Raw genomic sequence first — 21256 nt, 5'->3', positions numbered from 1 at the left:
TTGCTGGACTCCCATGTAGTTGACCATGGTTCTAGTCCCAGACCTGGTGGCTTAAACTCACACTGGGCGTGTTTGCATGCATGCCCAAGATCCTGAGAGGAGAATGGAGGAGAAGGGATTGCAGCGTGGCCATCCCCCTTGGGGGGGTGATTTCTCACTTTCTGTCTCTCTGTCTCTGTCTTTCTGGCAAGCACATGTGCCCTATAGGAAAAACCTCTCCCAAAAAAATAAAGAAAAGAAAAGAAAAAAAAAAAAAAAGAAAAGAAAAGAAAATAATTTATGTTATCAAAAATGACAAAATTTTTTAAAGGCTGAATATTATTTTATTATGTACGTATATCACATGTCAGAATCTTATCATCCATAGATGAACACAAGTTGTTTTCATATGTTGGCTGTTTTTAATAATGTGGCAATAAAAATGGAAGTGCCGACATCTCCTGAGATTATTGACTTTTATTTCTTTGGGTACCTAGTCAGTAGTGAGACGGCTGGATTACATAGTAATTCTATTTTTAGTTTATTGAGGAATTTTCACATGGATTTTCAAAATATCTATATTAATTTAGAGTAACATGGGAGGATTCTCGCTTTCTGTCTCTCTGTCTCTCTGGTGAGCACACGTGCCCTGTAGCAAAAAAAAAAACAAAACAACTCTCCAAAAAAAGAAAGAAAAGAAAAAAAAAGATCAATCCCAGAAAATAAAAATTCCCTCCTTAGAGTTTACCTCCTTAGAGGTGGAAGATACTCTGATCAACAGGACTGGGGAGAAATGTTCACACACATACTGAAATGTTCACTTTGTAAGCTAAATAATATAAAAAAATTAAAATAAAAAAGTGAAAAAAATAAAAAGAATAAAGGCAATGAGGTACCAGCAGTTGGCGTAATGGCTATATTTTTGAACCCCCATGTCGTCTACCACTGTTCGATTACTAGACCTGGTGGCTTAAACTCACGCCAGGTGCATCTGTGTTCATGCCCAAGAGCCTGAGAGGAGAACGGAGGGAAGGGATTGCAGTGTGGCCATCCTCCTTGGGGGTGATTTCATGCTTTCTGTCTCTCTGTCTCTCTCTCTGTCTTTCTGGTGAGCACACATGCCCTATAGCTGAAATCTCTCCAATAAATAAATGAATAAAAGAGAAAAAGAAAAAGAAATAATAGCAATGAGAATAGGTGCCCTGAGTGTGGCAATGCCTATTTTTCAAAGGGCATAGCCACCTGAGATGACTTTAAAGTATTGGAATCAGGGAATTAAAGCCCTAACTTCACTCATTTCTTTCTCTAACATTCCCCTAGAGTTTTGCAGCTGGAAGTAGGAAGCACAGAAGAGCTGATAAGTCTTTCAACAGGCTAGCTCCAAGGGCCATGGACTAGGATGGTAAAGAGGGGAGTGTGACCCGGAGAGGCAAATGAAGATGTCAGCTACAACTTATCATTTTTTTTTTTCTTTTTCTGCCTGGATTCTTGAATATAGCCAGGCATTTTATTCTTTTCTGATTGGGCATTTATACACATTTTAGACGTCGAATATGACAGTAACCAAATTCCCTAAAGATGTCCATAGATGAAACAAACAAGCAAACAAAAACTGGTACTGCATTCTGCACAGGCACATTTCATTTGATGTTGTAATTATGCAGTTTAGAAAATGGCATGCATAAGAATTTGGACCTAAAGAATTATGTATTTGGGTTTATGTAATTCTAATTTACTAACTGATTCACCTTTGTAAGAATAAATTATAAATATGGAATTAAAAAATTAAAATATAAACACACTACGATTTGGTCCTATTATCAAACCGCAGCTCTGTCAGACCTGTAAGTCCTGTCCTCAGATGAAAGAGTAGCTTTATCTCTACATCACTTTTTTTATTTTGAGCATAGCAACATATTGTATTGTTGACATAATTGACATAATTTATGTACATATTTATGAGTTGCATTATGGCATTTAGATACATGCATACAATGCAAAGAGATCAAATCTAGGTCATTATTAAAGCCTTTATCTCAAACATTTATCACTTCATTATGTTGGAACATTCAAAATCTTCTCTTCTTTTTTGAAATATGCACTAAGTTATAGACTGATCTCTTTACACTGCAATAAAGTTACACATCTAAGTTTAATTTGAAGTATATGGATAAGTGATACTAATAATAATTATAAAGTAAGTGGGAATGATTATTTAATAAAATAATGTATTGTACCTATAGCTAAATTATAAAACAACATATATTCACTTAAGAAGGCATATGTGCTTGTCTGGAGAGGGAAATGAAGATGAGAGACAGAGGGAGATAAATGGAAAGTGAGAAACCACCTCCACATGGAGCATGATCACATTCAAATCACCTTTCTGTTTCTCCCTTCTTGCAGTATTTGGGGCCCTCACACACATGTGCTTGTCATGGTTTTCAAGCTTTTGTGTCCAGAACTCAAACCTAGTTGACCTTGTGGGAATCTATTTGCCTTAACCACCACACTACCAGCTGGCCCAGGTCAAATATTATCAAGAACTTGGTATGAGTCTCTTTAGTTACTAGCACTGAAAGCATTCATAGTCCCTTAGTTAAAGGAACTGGAGAAATTTGGGACCTACTTAAGGTTAAAAAAAAAAAACCCTCAATTTTCATAGCCCTACCATGAACAATAATGGTAAATGAGTTACTCAAATAAAATATGCAGTGAAAACATTTCCAACACATCCTTATGCTGTTGCCTTTTATTCTATGTTTTTACATTAAAACAGGAAGTTTAACTTGCAAGCCACATTCACTTTGTAGTAACAAATGCCATGGACCTGTAACATTAAAAATTTACTGTTACTGTAGCAATGACAAAATGAAACAAGAAGAACATTTCTATTTTATTTTAAAATGACAATTATAGGTTTGTATGGGTTACAATGTGCTGTTTTAATGCAGGTATACTTTTTGGAATGATCAAATCAAGCTAATTTGTATATTAAGCACATCAAATATTTATCATGTCTAAAACATTTTAAATCTTTCTTTTAATGGGCTGGCAGGTGGCATGATGGCTAAGGCACTGGACTCCCACATGCTCCACCATGGTTTGAATCCTAGACCTTGTGGCTGCTTTCTCACTTTCCTTTGCTCTCTCTCTCTGGTCAAATAAATCAATAACTCTTTTAGCTATTTTTTAAAAATAAAATGCCTTATTATAGTCAACTTGTTGTGCAATAGAACTCCAGAATTTATTCATCCAACCTGACTGCAACTTTATATCTGTTGGCCAAAGTCTCTCTTTTCCCCAACAATCTCTCCCTCTCCCTTACCCCTTCTCTTGAAATCATGCCTATGGGTTCAACTTTTTGATGTTCTACCTGCAAGTGAGATTATATGGTATTTGATCTCCAATTTTCTCTCTATCCTATTCTTATATCACTTAATATAATATTCTCCAAAATCGTTTAGGGGGCCAGCAGTTAGTGTAATGGGTATGTTGCTGGACTCCCATGTAGTTGACCATGGTTCTAGTCCAAGACCTGGTGGCTTAAACTCACACTGGGCGTGTTTGCATGCATGCCCAAGATCCTGAGAGGAGAATGGAGGAGAAGGGATTGCAGCGTGGCCATCCCCCTTGGGGGGGTGATTTCTCACTTTCTGTCTCTCTGTCTCTGTCTTTCTGGCAAGCACATGTGCCCTATAGGAAAAACCTCTCCCAAAAAAATAAAGAAAAGAAAAGAAAAAAAAAAAAAAAAGAAAAGAAAAGAAAATAATTTATGTTATCAAAAATGACAAAATTTTTTAAAGGCTGAATATTATTTTATTATGTACGTATATCACATGTCAGAATCTTATCATCCATAGATGAACACAAGTTGTTTTCATATGTTGGCTGTTTTTAATAATGTGGCAATAAAAATGGAAGTGCCGACATCTCCTGAGATTATTGACTTTTATTTCTTTGGGTACCTAGTCAGTAGTGAGACGGCTGGATTACATAGTAATTCTATTTTTAGTTTATTGAGGAATTTTCACATGGATTTTCAAAATATCTATATTAATTTAGAGTAACATTAAGAATGTACATGTATGGGACCAGCAGTTAGCGTAATGGCTATGTCCCTGAACTCTCATGTAGTTGACTGCAGTTCGAGTCCCAGACCCGGTGGCTTAAACTCACGCTAGGCGCATGTGCGTGCGTGCCCAAGATCCCGAGAGGAGAATGGAGGAGAAGGGATGTGCAGCGTGGCCATTCCCCCTGGGGGGTGATTTCTCGCTTTCTGTCTCTCTGTCTCTCTCTGTCTGTCTGGAGAGCGCATGCGCCTTATAGCAAAAACCTCTCAAAAAAAAAAAAAAAAGAATGTACATGTAAGCGTTTTTTATTTCCTCCACATCCAGGCTAACATCTTTTTCACCTATTTCTCATCTTTTTATCATCTTTAGTTTTTAATTAAAATTAAATTTAAAAAATTAAATTAAAAAGCTTAAATTTTATTTATTTATTTATTTATTTACGGTGAAAAAGTGAGCATTTAGAATTAGCCAGTTGGCAACATCCAAAACATCATATTCTGCAGCCCGTGGCATATATGCCTTCTCTCCATCAGGCCTGAGAAGAGTGTTGACCTTGACACATCAATATCATAGAGCTTCTTCACAGCCTGTTTGATCTAGGGCTATTAGCATTTCTAGCTTACCATTAAAGATTTTCTACAATATATCGAGATTGGAGAATAAACTTGTTTTTGTTCTGGAATGCTTCATACAAAGCACACACAGACTGTATAAATGTTATAAAAGTTTAAGTAAATTAAAATTACTGGTTGCAAATGATTTATTTTCACTAATCAATAGCATAACTTAAGAACATACACTGAATTTTCAAAAATATTACTTGGAAATTTTATATTGATTAAAGGGAAAACTCTGATCCATTTTGTTTTCCTAGGTAGACTAGAAAAATCAAGCAATCATACTATGTTTTAAAATTCTAGTAGATTGTTTTACAGAGAAATGAGAAAAGCATAATAGGGCTAGAATTTAAACTGGTCTAGATTTAATGTAAAATTTTTAGATGGGTAGATATTACAAACTGGACAGTATATTGTATATTGTAGCAATATTTTAAACTGGTCAGTCAGAGGACAAAAATTTAATCAAAATTTTGTTGTGGTGGTTATTAATATTTATTAATTTACCAAAAATATATTAGGTCTCTTTAAGAAATAGTAACTACACTAATTTCTGGATCTTTTATAATAAAAAAGCATTTACCTTCTAATATATAGTATTTAATTTTTAACTCAATATATAAATTTAATTAAGTATTCTGTATTGTATTACAGGTAGTAGTATTTTACAGTATTCTAAAGCATGGAACAGGCAGTATGGAGTTTAGGGTGGCTGGATTCCATATGGCTGACTGAGTGGTTCAAGTCCAGGATGTGGCACCTTGAAAATGATGCAGGGCACATGTTTGTGCATATCCAAAAATTCCAAGAGGAGAATGGAGAAGGGATTACTATGGCCATCTCCTCTGGAGGGGGTGACTTCTCACTTTCTCCCTCCCTCTGTCTTTCTCTGGTGAATGCGCCCACTCTATACTAAAAACTGAAAATAAAAAAAGAATATTCTAAAGCATATTTAATTTACAGTGCTTATAATAATTTGTTTGTATTATCTTGATTGATATTTTATTAGAAAGTGGGAAGACTAAACTTTATTTTTATTTGCCACATGATTGTAGGGTATAGTAACATGACTCTAAGCTCAGAATAAATACTAAGTCTTTTTTCAATGGATGAATCAATCAAAATGTATCATCACATAGCAGCCCTACTGATCTTTGAAAATGAAAAAAGAAAAATACGTTAGTAACCTGAAAATTACCAATAAGACAAAAAACAATGTTTTAGGTTTGACTGAATCTATCCATGAAAGCTTACAGTAAAAAAAAAAAAACATTATAAACACAGCAAAGAAACTAGAAACTGAAACCCAACAATTTCAGCATAGTCACATTGTTTATTTCTTACTAGTGTATCAAGAGTTCTTTGAGATGTATAAATACATATGCTTTATAAATAATTTTAGAGGGAATCAGCAGTTAGCATAATGGCTATGTCGCTGGACTCCCACGTAGTTGACCGTGGTTCGCGTCCCGGACCCGGTGGCTTAAAACTCACGCTGGGCGCTTGTGCATGCATGCCCAAGATCCCGAGAGGAGAATGGAGGAGAAAGGATTGTGGAGTGACCATCCCCCCTGGGGGGTGATTTCTCACTTTCTGTCTCTATGTCTCTCTCTGTCTGTCTGTCGAGCGCACGTGCCCTATAGCAAAAACCTCTCCAAAAAAAAAAAATTAGAAAAATAGTTATTAAGAAGAAATTGTTGACTTGGATATAATTTAATTGTACAAAGCATTTATCATTACAGAGGGAGAATGGTTGGTTATTTGGAAAAAGGAGGGTTAAAATACAGTTTTTATAATTTACTTGATTGTTTGAAAAAAAAGAACAGGTTGTAATCTGGAACTATTTTTCTTTTTTCAGAGTTTTTTTGTTTTTTTTTTTTGGTTTTTTTTGCTAGCTATTGGGCATATGTGCTCACCAGAAAAAGAAAGAGAAACAGAAAGCAAGAAATCATCCCCCCTAGGAGGGATAGCCATGCCAGAATCGCTTCTCCGTCATTATCCTCTCATGATCTTGAGTACATATGCACACATGCCCAGAGCAAGTTTAAGCCACTGGGTCCAGGAATTGAACCACAGTCAACTACATGGGAGTCCACTGATGTAGCCACTACACCATCTGCTGGTTCCATCTGGAACTATTCGACAAAGTACTATTTTTATAGGAAACTCAGAAATCAGCTTAAATTTGTTGTTCTAGACATTTTCTACTAATGATCTTTTCTCTTTCATGGATTTTAATTTTATTCTCTTTTATTAACTTATTTAATTTTTGACTAATTATTAGACATTCCATTTGTGTTTTAAACCAAGAGACACAAAATTTGTATTAAGGTGAGATCTAGTGGCCAGCAAGTGGCATGGTGTTTAAGGTGCTGGACTCCCATATGGCTGACCATGGTTCAAGTACCAGACCTTGTGGCTTGAAAATCATGTTGAGTGTGTGTGCGTGCATGCCCAAAATCCTGAGAGGGAAACGAATTGCAGTGTGGACATCCACAGGAGGGGAGGATGATTTTCCTTTTTCCCTCTGTCTCTTTTTGTGAGTGCCCATGCCCTATGACAAAAAAGAAAAAAACAGAAAAAAAGATGATGTCTTCTTTGCAGAAGCTTATTTTATGAGAAAAAAAAATTATTGTATAGAAAAGTCTACAATATTTAAATGCACTATATAAAATGATCATCATGTAGTAATGTAAATAAATGAAAAATAAAAACTTGAATAGTCAACATTTGGCCACTTATTGGTAGGAGATGCCCAGAGGCACGAAGAACTTAAGGACTCATTTGAATAGTTCAGGCTAAAGAAGGTGTGATCAAGCAACATTAGGGAGTATAACATGACATCAGAAGCTGTCCATGGTCCTGAATGTGACAAGTATGTACTTCTTCCACATGACGGTTTTTTTCCCCATATGTGCTATTTCTGCTTTATATATGAAGTCGTATTTTGTACAAATGAAATATATTTGTGGATATAATAATAGCTAGCTTATGATTCTAGGCTTGAGTTTAATTGTCATCTCTTGTTCTGTGGTAAATTACTAAAACTCTCCTAGGAAGCAACTCAAAAATGTTTTTTAGCTCAACCTCTGAGGAGCAGCAGCAACACAAGTGCCTTCAAGAAAGGAACTCATATGGTGACTGAGAGTTCAGAATATAGTGTTGACCTGGAAATACCCCAAATGCCAGAGGGTGGTCCTAGAATCCTGAAGAACATAATAACAGAACCACTTATCAAAGAGTCTATGATGAGGATGCTTTTCTTTTTCTCTCCTTCTCACATGTGCTTATGTGTGAGCATGTGCTATCTATTTTAAAAATAGAACAAAACAAAGTAAAGATGCTTATTTTCCTGAGAAGGAGTTAGTAAAGAGGATATAAATTTTCTTTAAAACCTTAAGAGACCCTAGTGACCTTTTCACAGGCATTAAGCGTCTTTATGATACAATGGAGATATCTATGAAGCACTAAGTCCTCTGAGATTGACTATAGGCAGAGCTGCTTATGTGAAAACCAATATCAACCAAAGAATCCCATTTGGTTTGGTTTGGTTTTGACGGTGGAATTCCAATTCAAAGATTACAGGATTGTAGGACATCTATAAATGTGTCTTAATGGGTTACCAGACGTAGTTTATGTTGTTAAAAAAATACAAAGATATTCACCAAATATTTTCTCTGTATTAATTGCAGAGTAAGGCTGCAGAAACTTACTCTTCATTTTTTAATGATTATCTTGCTAATCCCAAGACTTGAAACCTTGTACACATATAATTGAAGGATTTTTTTTTTTTTATCAGAGGAAGTGTACATTTGAGAGAGGGAAAGGGAAAAAAAATCCCACAATGAAATGTGGTCATGCTGCATCTCTTCTTTATTTTTTTTAACCCTTCAGACTGACCACTGACATTCAGCATGTTTCCAGGCTCTCAGAGTCAGAATTCAAATTACACTTGGCCATATGGGATCCAGTTTTCCATGCACAGCACTTAACCACTGCACTACATGGCTGGCCATGTAAGGTTTATTTCTAATTCTTTTCCATTCATATCTATTTCTAAGGCATGCAGGGGATTCATGATCTGAAATAAATTGTCTCAGTAATTGGACCACATCTGGAAGAATAATTATGATTTGGGGTCACTCTCTGATTCAGTTTATAACCATGTCCTCTCTTTTTCGGATACTCATTGAGTTAATTCAGCAAAACAGTGAAGATAAATTCATTTTTCAAGTCTCAATGGTGCTGCTTATCTCTGTTATTTTCCCAGTGATACACCATGTAATTTATTATTTTTGTAGAAAGAAAAGAATTCTAAAAACTTTATATTTGCTATTTTACAATAATCTTAATTCATAGTGCAGAACAGTGTATGGGTATTTTTTCAGTAGGCATCTTCTTCAATGAATGGAGATATAAACAACATGGATTCCATTTCTCCTGATGCTGATGTAAGGGATGCAGAGAAAGACAACTAAATGTTTTATTATGATGCTGGTGTTCCATTTTCATTTGTTTCTCATATTATAAATTTCTTTGAAAAATTAAGAAAATCTATTTTATTTTGGTACATAAACCAGTTAATCTTGGTGTGATTTTGGTATTGTACTTAATCCCATCCCAGTCATGCTGGAATCTAATTATAGTTATAGCTCTGAAATCAATAAAAGATGTGAGTGCTGGAAGACATTAAGAGATTTTTTTCTGATAAAATTTTGAAATGAGAGAATAATTTTTTAGATAAAATATTGTTTTATTTTTTCTTTTTTTGAGAGAGAGTTTTTTTGCTGTAGGGCACATTCACTTGCTCAAGAGACAGAGAGAAAGAGATAGGGAGACATAAAGCAAAAAATATCACTCCCCAGGGAAATGGCCATGCCACAATCCCTTCTCCTCCCATTGTCCTCTTGGGATTTTTGGCATGCATGCACAGGCACTTGGAGTGAGTTTTAAGATTATCACCAGGGTGATAATCTATAGTTACTGGTTGCAGTACATGTACTAATCTAATTACTGAATACGCATGGATTTTCAGACTTAATCTCAGCTGAGAGAGAGAATACATCCTAGATTTTCCATTCCTTTAAGAGTCTGGGCCCTAAATTCCACTTTTATTACCAGTGATTGTGACTGTAAGATTTCTTTGTTACAAATGACAGGGGCCAATTTAGGGTTTTTAAAGAAAAAAAAATGTATTGTTAAGAAACATGGAAGCCTTCAGAATAAATGGGATGACTAGATAGCAATGCCTGATAATAGATCACAGGCAAATAATCACTAAGAATTCAGTTAAGATTACACCAGAGAAGCATCTTCTTGGAACGTTGTAGCCATTGCCTCTGGCACTGAATCTTTGACAGTTTAAATTCATTCCTCTTCATAATAGTACTACTTCTGTAAGGAATCTCACGAATATCCAGGATTTTAATTTTGGGTTGGGTATTCCAATCTCTGAGAAAGAGACTACTTAACAGTCTCTTTTCCAGATGTCACTTCTCATCTCTGGAGATATATTTCTAGGTCTTACATTCAAGTTCATAATCCATTTTGAGTGAATTTTCGCATGTGATGTGAGATAGGCTCCAATTTCTTTCTTCTGCATGAGTATCCAGTTTTGTCATCACTACTTGTTGAAAAATCTATCATTTTCTCATTGTGTGTTCTTGACACCTTTGTCTTAGATCAATTGTATACAAGTAGATTTATTTCTGGGCTATTTTGCACTATTGGTTTTTATGTTTGTCTGTATGTCAGTACCATACTGTTTTGATTACTGTTCCTTGTAATATGTTTAGAAATCAGAGAGTATGATGATACTAGTTTTATTCTTCCTGTTGAAGATTTTATGGCTCTCTTCAGGGGATTTTGTGGTTCAGTGTGATCTTTTATATTTTTAAAAATATTTTTGTAAAGATGCCATTGGGATTTTTATAGACATTGCATTGAAACTATTTGGGCACCACAGACTGTTAACGGATGGGAAAGTGTTGAGCTGCGTTGTGAAATCCTTGGTTCTTTGGGTCCAGATCATTAAAATTAGAGATCTGTCCCTAGGCACAAAATGAAACCACAACCACGAATGAAGTAGGTAGAAAAGAAGGCTTAATAGGAAGAAAGGAAAGGAAAGAAAGATAGTACACCCAAAAAGGTTGTTGGGCAGGCGGATTGCCAAGTGGCAACCATGCTTGGTACTAGTTAACCGCTATTTTTATTACTCAAGATCATGAATATTCATTAGTGAGAGGCCCCTTACACTGCCTATGTTCTTCCTTTAAATTTGAATCCACTCCGTTCTTTCCTGCACCTGCGCATCTTCCTCACAGGTAAAGAATGAGGAACTATATTTGCTATTTTACAATAATCTTAATTCATAGTGCAGAACAGTGTATGGGTATTTTTTCAGTAGGCATCTTCTTCAATGAATGGAGATATAAACAACATGGATTCCATTTCTCCTGATGCTGATGTAAGGGATGCAGAGAAAGACAACTAAATGTTTTATTATGATGCTGGTGTTCCATTTTCATTTGTTTCTCATATTATAAATTTCTTTGAAAAATTAAGAAAATCTATTTTATTTTGGTACATAAACCAGTTAATCTTGGTGTGATTTTGGTATTGTACTTAATCCCATCCCAGTCATGCTGGAATCTAATTATAGTTATAGCTCTGAAATCAATAAAAGATGTGAGTGCTGGAAGACATTAAGAGATTTTTTTCTGATAAAATTTTGAAATGAGAGAATAATTTTTTAGATAAAATATTGTTTTATTTTTTCTTTTTTTGAGAGAGAGTTTTTTTGCTGTAGGGCACATTCACTTGCTCAAGAGACAGAGAGAAAGAGATAGGGAGACATAAAGCAAAAAATATCACTCCCCAGGGAAATGGCCATGCCACAATCCCTTCTCCTCCCATTGTCCTCTTGGGATTTTTGGCATGCATGCACAGGCACTTGGAGTGAGTTTTAAGATTATCACCAGGGTGATAATCTATAGTTACTGGTTGCAGTACATGTACTAATCTAATTACTGAATACGCATGGATTTTCAGACTTAATCTCAGCTGAGAGAGAGAATACATCCTAGATTTTCCATTCCTTTAAGAGTCTGGGCCCTAAATTCCACTTTTATTACCAGTGATTGTGACTGTAAGATTTCTTTGTTACAAATGACAGGGGCCAATTTAGGGTTTTTAAAGAAAAAAAAATGTATTGTTAAGAAACATGGAAGCCTTCAGAATAAATGGGATGACTAGATAGCAATGCCTGATAATAGATCACAGGCAAATAATCACTAAGAATTCAGTTAAGATTACACCAGAGAAGCATCTTCTTGGAACGTTGTAGCCATTGCCTCTGGCACTGAATCTTTGACAGTTTAAATTCATTCCTCTTGACTTCATAATAGTACTACTTCTGTAAGGAATCTCACGAATATCCAGGATTTTAATTTTGGGTGTTTAATTCCAATCTCTGAGAAAGAGACTACTTAACAGTCTCTTTTCCAGATGTCACTTCTCATCTCTGGAGATATATTTCTAGGTCTTACATTCAAGTTCATAATCCATTTTGAGTGAATTTTCGCATGTGATGTGAGATAGGCTCCAATTTCTTTCTTCTGCATGAGTATCCAGTTTTGTCATCACTACTTGTTGAAAAATCTATCATTTTCTCATTGTGTGTTCTTGACACCTTTGTCTTAGATCAATTGTATACAAGTAGATTTATTTCTGGGCTATTTTGCACTATTGGTTTTTATGTTTGTCTGTATGTCAGTACCATACTGTTTTGATTACTGTTCCTTGTAATATGTTTAGAAATCAGAGAGTATGATGATACTAGTTTTATTCTTCCTGTTGAAGATTTTATGGCTCTCTTCAGGGGATTTTGTGGTTCAGTGTGATCTTTTATATTTTTAAAAATATTTTTGTAAAGATGCCATTGGGATTTTTATAGACATTGCATTGAAACTATTTGGGCACCACAGACTGTTAACGGATGGGAAAGTGTTGAGCTGCGTTGTGAAATCCTTGGTTCTTTGGGTCCAGATCATTAAAATTAGAGATCTGTCCCTAGGCACAAAATGAAACCACAACCACGAATGAAGTAGGTAGAAAAGAAGGCTTAATAGGAAGAAAGGAAAGGAAAGAAAGATAGTACACCCAAAAAGGTTGTTGGGCAGGCGGATTGCCAAGTGGCAACCATGCTTGGTACTAGTTAACCGCTATTTTTATTACTCAAGATCATGAATATTCATTAGTGAGAGGCCCCTTACACTGCCTATGTTCTTCCTTTAAATTTGAATCCACTCCGTTCTTTCCTGCACCTGCGCATCTTCCTCACAGGTAAAGAATGAGGAACTTGATCACCTAATTGCACGTGGTGCCCAATGCGAGCCAGGTTGTCCCAATTAGATTGCCCAGTTAGTCTATTGCCCTAATAGGAATTGGGGCATTGACCAAAAAACGCTTGCTTAGGTCTTTTTGATAAGAGAAAAACCTACAAATTATCCCTGTGTACTTCCCTCAGGCCTCAAGGAAGGAAGATGGCAAATTGCCTTGCCCTCCTGGCACCTGGAGCTAGATGAGCCTTTCGCTTTTCTCTTAGGGCTGCCCACTCAAGGCTAACTGCCTACCACATTTCCCCCTCAAGGACTTGAGACCTGAAATCTTGCAGGAAAAAATGGACCAAAGGTCTCTTCTTCTATAGCTTCTTCCAGCTGACAAATGGGCTGAAGAGAGGGGAGTCAGAGCCTCAGTCCTTGCTCTCTGCTAGCCCCAAGATTAGGCGGAGACTTCAGAGGTGTCCCCATATGAATCATGGAAAGTTATAGCGACTGCGTCTAGAGGAGAGAGGTCAACATTATTAGGCACTGGTTGATATTGTCGTAACGTAAAGATAGTTTGTACTCGGTTGGCAACAAGTTTAGTAAGGACTTGTAACAATGGAGGGCCAAAGCTTATGACTAAGATGATCATTATAACCCGGCCCACTATCGGCAACAAGAGACTTAAAAGCCAGTTTGTATTGTTCCATGAGGAAAATCCTAGTTTTTCAATATTTGTGGCTTTTTGAAGATGATTCTTAATATCTTGTTGAACTAAGCCAGATTGATTAACGTAAAAGCAACATTCTTCTTTTAGGTATATACAAGTTCCCCCTTCTCCTGTAGTGAGAAGATCTAGGACTCTGTGGTTTTGTAAAACAACACCTGTCAAGGAATCTAATTGTTCCTGTTTCCTTGTTAGGTTTTCTGTTGTAACTCCGAAAGCTTCAGCTGTTTCAGCAGACAACCGCTGTTGCAATCCAAGAGAGCTACTGCCAGTAGCCATGCCCCCTATGCCAATAAGAGCACTAAGAGTGATGCTCAAGGGACATTTTAAACGTATTAATTCTTCTGATCCATGAGCATGGGCTGTCTTACCAATTATTTGTGTTTTCTTTAATTTTCTTCAAGAGTGTTTTATAATTGTATAGTTTTATAATTTTTAAGATACAGGTCATTTATTTCTTTGGTTAAGTTTCTTAGTGAGTCTTTTTCTTTAGTCACTATTATAAATGAAATTATTTTATTATTTTCCTTTCTGAATAGTTCATTGTAATTAGAACTATGGCTGGGACCAGCAGCTAGCATAATGCCAATGTCGCTGGACTCCCATGTAGTCGACCATGGTTCGAGTCCTGGACCCGGCGACTTAAACTCACGCTGGGTGCGTGTGAGTGCATGCCCAAGATCCAGAGAGGAGAATGGAGAAGGGATTGCAGTGTGGCCATCCCCCCGAGGGATGATTTCTCTCTTTCTGTCTCTCTTTCTCTCTCTGTCTTTCTGGCGAGCACATGTGCCCTATAGCAAAAAACCTCTCCAAAAAAATTAAAAAGAACTATGACTGATTTTTGTATATTGATTTTGTATCCTGCAGCTGCACTAAATTTCTTTATTAATTTTTTACATTTTTTCTTTATTTTTAGTTTTTTTTTTCTTTAACATAAATAAATCAAGTCATCTGGAAACAGTTTACTTCTTTTTCAATTTAGATGCCTTTATTTATTTATTTATTTTATCAAATTGATCTATTTAGGATTTCAAATACTTGTTTGAAAAGAAATTGGTAAATATGAAAAAACAGGCATTCTTGTCCTGTTTCTGATCTGAAAAAGAAGCTTTTAGTTCTTTTCTCATGCTTACTATGTGAGCTGTAGGTTTTTCATATGTAACTTTTATTGCTTTGAGGTAAGCTCCTTCCATTCATATTTGATTGAGAGTTTTTATCATGAATAAATGTGGTCCTTTGTCAGGGGTGTTTTTGCATCTGTTGAATTGATTACACGTTTTTTCTTTAATTTCATTGATATGTGTTTTATACTGATTAATTTGGGTATGTTGAATCATCTCTGCATCCCAAGGATAAATCCTATTTTGTTGTGGTATATTATTAGTTTAATGGTCTATGAAATGTGTTTGCTAGTATTTTATTATAAATTTTTGTATCTAAGTTTATTAGAGATATTGATCTGTAGTTTTTTTCTTGTAGTGTCTTTGCTGGCTTTGGTATCAGTGTGATGCTTACCTCATAAAATTACTTTGAAAGTGTTTTTCTTCTATTTATTGCAAGAGTTTATAAAGGATTGATATTCTTTTTTGAATGTTTGATAGAACTTACCTAAAAAGATGTCTGGCCTAAGGTTTTTGACTAGTGATCATTCTTTTTGTTATTGATATCTTCAGGCTTTGTTTCTTCTTGTTTCAGTCTAGGTAGGTTGCATATTTCTAAAAATTTATCTTTTTCTTTTAGGTGGTCTAATTTTGGGGTATTGATTGTTTGTAATGGGCTGGTTCAATTCTTTATTTCTATGGTATCTATTGTAATGCCACCTCTTTCATTTCTGGCTTTATTTTTCTACTCTTTTTTATTATTTAGTCTGACTAAAGATTTGTTGATTTTATTTGTCTTTTTAAAAGACAAAAACAAAAGCCACATAAGCCTGGTGTGACTTTCAAGTCACCTGATCCAGAACTCGAACCATGCCCTGTGTGGGATTGAGTGCCTTAACCTCCACACCACTCGCTGGCCCAGATGATTTATATTTTGATATTACTTGCTTTAGATTTTCTTAATATGTTTGGATCAATTATAGATGTTTTTCATTATACTATGCCCTATGCTTGTATAATATATATGTTATAGTCAGTTTGCCCTTCTTTTTTATTTTGTATCCTTCAATAATTCTTAATGTTTTAACCTTCTATTATGGTTTAAAATAATTTACACAGCATAATTTCAGTATTTTATTATTCTGTATTGGTCCATTTTTACAAGTAACAGTAATGTTTATACTTTTATATTTACCTTGCTGTTTAGACTGGTTTAGGTTTGATTTAAGGGATTCCCTTTAATTTTGTCTAGTACGATAGGTCAAATGGTGATAACTTCCTCAGTTTTTGTATATCTGGCTAAGACTTTAATCACTACATCAGTTATTTTTTGTTTTGTTTTGTTTTTTTGGAGAGGTTTTCGCTATAGGGCGCATGCGCTCGCCAGACAGAGAGAGACATAGAGACAGAAAGCAAGAAATCATCCCCCAGGGAGGATGGTCACGACACAATCCCTTCTCCTCCATTCTCCTCTCGGGATCTTGGGCACACACACAAACGCGTCTGGTGTGAGTTTTAAGCCACCGGGTCTGGGATGCGAACCGCGGTCGATTACATAGGAATCCAGCGACATAGCCATTACACTAACTGCTGGTTCCCATCACTACTTCAGTTTTGAAGGATAATTTTGTCAGGCATATATTCTTGTTTGATGCTTTACATCTTCAGTACTTTGAGTATATCATCTGTCTCCTTGCTTGCAAAATTTGGGCAGAGAATCCTCTGATTGTCTTATGAGTGAGTCAAATGTACCACTATTCATGTGTTGCCTTCAAAATTCTGCATGCCTTTGAATTAATAATTTGATTGTAATGTAATTCAGTGTAGTCTCTCTTTGGTTGATCTTATTTGGGATCTTTTGAGTTTGATGAGCTTCTCTTCCAATATTTGGAGAAGTGCCAGCTATTATTTTTGAATAAGCTTTTTCTTCCCCCTTTCTTTTCTGCCTCTCTCTCTTTCTCTTCCTCTATCACTGAACTAGCATAATGTGTAAATTGGCTCACTTGATGGTATTGTCTACAGAAAAATAACCAACCATAAAAATTAATAATTAATAATTAATGTGGTTTATTTCCAAGCCAAATATGAGTGACCTAGCCCTGGAGAAGAGGCATACATGCCTTTCTCGGGGTGATCACATACAGAGGTTCCTTTTATTTGTTTTCAAAATTGACAGACAAAATTTAGTGAAGAGATTTTCCATTGGTCTGGCCCAAAAAGGTGGAACATGTGGAAGCAGGGCCTTGTAGGTTAGAGGTGGGTTCCACAATTCCTAGGCTGGTGATTGGAAGGGAAGATCTGTGTCCAAGGAAGAGATTTACAAAGAAATGCTTACTCTAAATCTCAAGGAAAGGGAAGTTCTCTTCCCTGGGAAGAGGTTGGCAAAATAATATACTGTAATCAGTTGAATATACACCTCAATGATACTATGTGAGGAACAGGATTTAGGAAGAATCCTGTTAAATGGGGAAAAAATGGTCTGTTAATTTTTGTGGGTGTTACTCCTCTTAGGCTCTCTTGAAAGGACTTTGGAAAAATAGGAAAAAGCAGTCAGACTTCTGTCCACAGTATCCAATAAATACAGGATGTCTTCATTCTTTTTAAAAAATATTATATATTCTTCAGAAGTTTATTTTTAAAGTTTATTTATTGACTTTTTTATAAATTCAACCAGTATATATCATTATAGTTTGTAAAATGATTTTTCCATTGTGAATACATTGTATATTAGTCCAGTTAAAGGTATTATCATACATGTTATTATCAACAGATAATTTTCCATTTTTGTGTCTCTTAAATGCTTTGCTTCTTTTCCCCCTTGATTCCCTTCCTCTTTCTCTCTCTCAAAAGTTTGTCTCATCTGAAAAGAGAGAGAAAGAGAAAGAAAGAGAGAGCAACTCTTGACAGAGCAACTCTTTATGCCATCGCTCTCTCCCCAGACCTGCAACCAGCTAGAATCATGTGCATACAGGTTCTCCAGCACATTGAGTTAAATCCAAGACCTCAAACTGGAGCCTTTTCATGGTCCCTAGCATCACATAGCATCACATTTACTGTCTGTGCCAGCATAGCAAGACCTTTCCTACCTCATCCCCTTCCTGATTAATTTCAAATAAAATGATTTTCACTTTGGTGATCCTCACCCCCGTGCTTGATTAGATCTGTTGGTGAAATTCTCTGTTGCATTTTGCATTTCATGCATTTTATCCTTCAGCTTCTGAATTTCTGTTTTTATTATTATTATTATTTCTATCTCTTTGCTGAACTTTTTGTTTTGTTCATTTATTGCTTTCCTGATTTTTTTTTTTTTTATCTTGTGGTTCTCTACTTTTTGTACTTCATTGAGTTTCTTTAAAACATTTTGGGACCAGCAGTTGGTGTAACGGCTATGTCGCTGGACTTCCATGTAATTGACTGTGGTTCAAATCCCAGACCTGGTAGCTTAAACTCATGCCAGGTGCATGTGTATGCATGCCCAAGATCCTGAGAAGAGAATGGAAGAGTAGGGATTGCATTTTGGTCATCCCTCCTGGGAGTGATTTCTTGCTTTCTGTCCCTGTCTCTGGTGAGCGCATGTGCCCTATAGCAAAAACCTCTCAAAAAAAAAATTCTAAAATTATATTTTAGTCAATACATGCATCTTCATTTATTTGGTATCAGTTAATGGAACTTTATTCCTTTGGGGGATAATATCATGACTTCTTTATTTTCACTTTCTTTATGTAGATTTGCATTGATATCTACAATTTGAAGGAGGTCACCTGTTATAGACTTTACATGTTAACTTTGGTGAGGAAAGATATTACCTGTAGGTGATTTCAAGAGTATTAACAATAGCTTCATCTCCAGGGAAACACAGTGATGGACTTGGGTCTGGAGTGGTGCAGAAGCTTGAATTCTAGGAAGCTCAATCAGTTGAGATCAGTACTAGTGACGTCTGTGGGGTCTCCGGGTGTTGGTAGACATCTATTTCCCAGGTAAGGTCTGCTGGGATCTTTTGTGATGAAAGCTGATGGGTCCTTTCTGCTTGTCTTTGCCCCCAGCATGGAAGGTTTCAGCTGAGGGTATTGTTTTGGGAGCCAATCTATGTCAGATTATGACATGGATATTTTCTATAATTCTCTATGTGTATATCCTCATTTTATTTCTCTTTATTGAGCTACTGCAGCCTTTACACTACAATCTGAAGCTCTCTTAGGGTTAATTTTATTATTGTGTAATTGTTAAATTATTGTTTATGTGTGGGTACAAGACATATGACCTTCTAGTTTGATGAGTATAAAAGTATCTCGTTGTAATTTTGATTTTCCTTCCTCTAATAATTATGCTGAATATTCTTTCATGTACCTGTTAGCCATTTGTGTATCTTTTGAGAAAGGTTTATTCAAATTTTTAGCCCATTTTTAACTGAGTTATTAGTTAATTATAAAAGTTTTTTAATATTTTGGATATTATTTTTTATTGGTTATATTGATTCAAATATTTTATCCCATTAGGTGGTTGCCATTTTACTCTGTTGATTATTTTCTCTGATGTGAGTGGATTTAGTTTGATTTAGTTCACTATCTATTTTATTTTTGTTGCCTGTTCTTTTAGTATCATTTCTATAAAGTCACTGTTAAAAGCAATGCCATGAAGCTTTTCCCCTATATTTTCTTCTAGGAGTTTTATAGTGTTAGGCATTTCTTTAAAGTTTACTTTTAAAGTGTTTTTTTTTTTATTTTAATTTTTATTTCTTCCATTAGGGAGAGAAACAGACAGAGAAGCAATACTTCCAACAGCATCTTGACACCATGATCCACACAAAGCCTCAGGCAGCACCAAATCATGGGCTTATACATGTCTAGTATACTCCAGGAGGTCTGTGTGTGGACCAGGAAACCTCTTATGTGAATCAGCTTCATACAGTGCTACATTTTACCATTTCACAATGATCTGGCCTTATTTTTAAGCCTTTAATATATTTAGAGCTTATTTTTATGTATATTGTAAAATAAAGATCCATTTTGGTAATATTAAACCTAAATGTATGTGACCTAGTTGTTCTAATACTAAATGTAGTGAAATGATAGAAACATGGTGAATCTCATATACCTAACCTTAGTTAGGTAGGTATACAAGAATGTTTACACCAGTACTCTACATATCAGTCTCAAACAGGAAAGTATTCAGATTTTCATCAACTATAAAGTAGATTTCAAAATTGTTATAGTTTTACAATGAAATATTACTTAATAATTAGTTCTAAAAATTAGAATTATTTAACAACAGTAGAATTATTCAACAACAGTAAAGCAGTATTCAATACCACAGTGGATTCCTTAAACATAATGGTGAGCAAAAGAAGGGTATGCATCCCTTGGAATCCATGGAAGATTGGTTTCAGGACTTCCTGTAGATACCAAAATCCATAGAAGCTCAAGTCCCTTATATAAAATGATGTAATATTTGCATATAACCTTGGTACTTTCTCCCATATATTTAAATCATCTTTAGATTACACATAACATCTAATGCAATGGAAATGTTATGTTAATATTTGTTGTATTGTTTATTTGAATTATTTTTAGTTCTCATATAGTTTTTTCCTTTAAAATTTTTGATTTTCAGTTGTTTGAATTTGTAGATGTGGAATTTGAAACTACAAAGGGTTGACTATACTTTATGATTCCAATTAAATCAAATAAAAATCAATGCAAAAGCTTCTTAAATTATTATTATTCATAATAGAGAGTGTGTAAACATGAGAAAGAAAAAGAGAGAGGCACCCTTAACATGATCTGATGGTACATAAACCCCTACTTCCTGCTTTCAAGCTTGTCAGAATTTCAAGCACATGTGTATATGTTCAGTAGGTTTACTTGAAAAAATAGTTCTGGACTGAGTTTCTAATGATGACATGATACCTAAAAGGAGATTGCCTGTAAATAGGTGATAATAATCCTGTACATGCCACGCTATGGTTAAAAGAAAAGAAGTTACCACTAAAATAATTCAAAGAGAGAAACTAACATTTTGGATGAATATGTATAGAGTTAGAAAGTGGAAATCAAATTGACAGCTTTAAGTACTCTTACTTTAAGGTAACTCTTTGTTATTGTGCTGATAAAAGAAATTCGTGAGACTTTCAAATTTATGGGAGAAAAAAAAAACAAAGAAAAATAGAAAGCTTTATTTGGCTTACAATTCTGGCAACTGGAAAGAACAAAGGCATAAGGTTGAAATCAGGTTGTCTTTTGATGCTATGTGTCAGCATGGCCAGCTAAATTAGAGAAGATGGTGGCCACATGCAAAAACAGAGAATCGTGGGGACAGCCATCTTCCTTTTATAACAACTCACTCTTTTGGGAACTAACCACTTCTCACAAGAGCTAGAACTCTCTGTCTCATGAGACGTAATTAGTCCATTCTTGATCATATTTTCATGATCCAAACA

This window comes from Tupaia chinensis, unplaced genomic scaffold (genome assembly GCF_000334495.1).
Source record: "Tupaia chinensis unplaced genomic scaffold, TupChi_1.0 Scaffold000009_1, whole genome shotgun sequence".
Taxonomy (NCBI): Eukaryota; Metazoa; Chordata; class Mammalia; order Scandentia; family Tupaiidae; genus Tupaia; species Tupaia belangeri.
The sequence above is the reverse complement of the archived record's forward strand: the minus strand, read 5'-3'. Positions refer to the sequence as shown.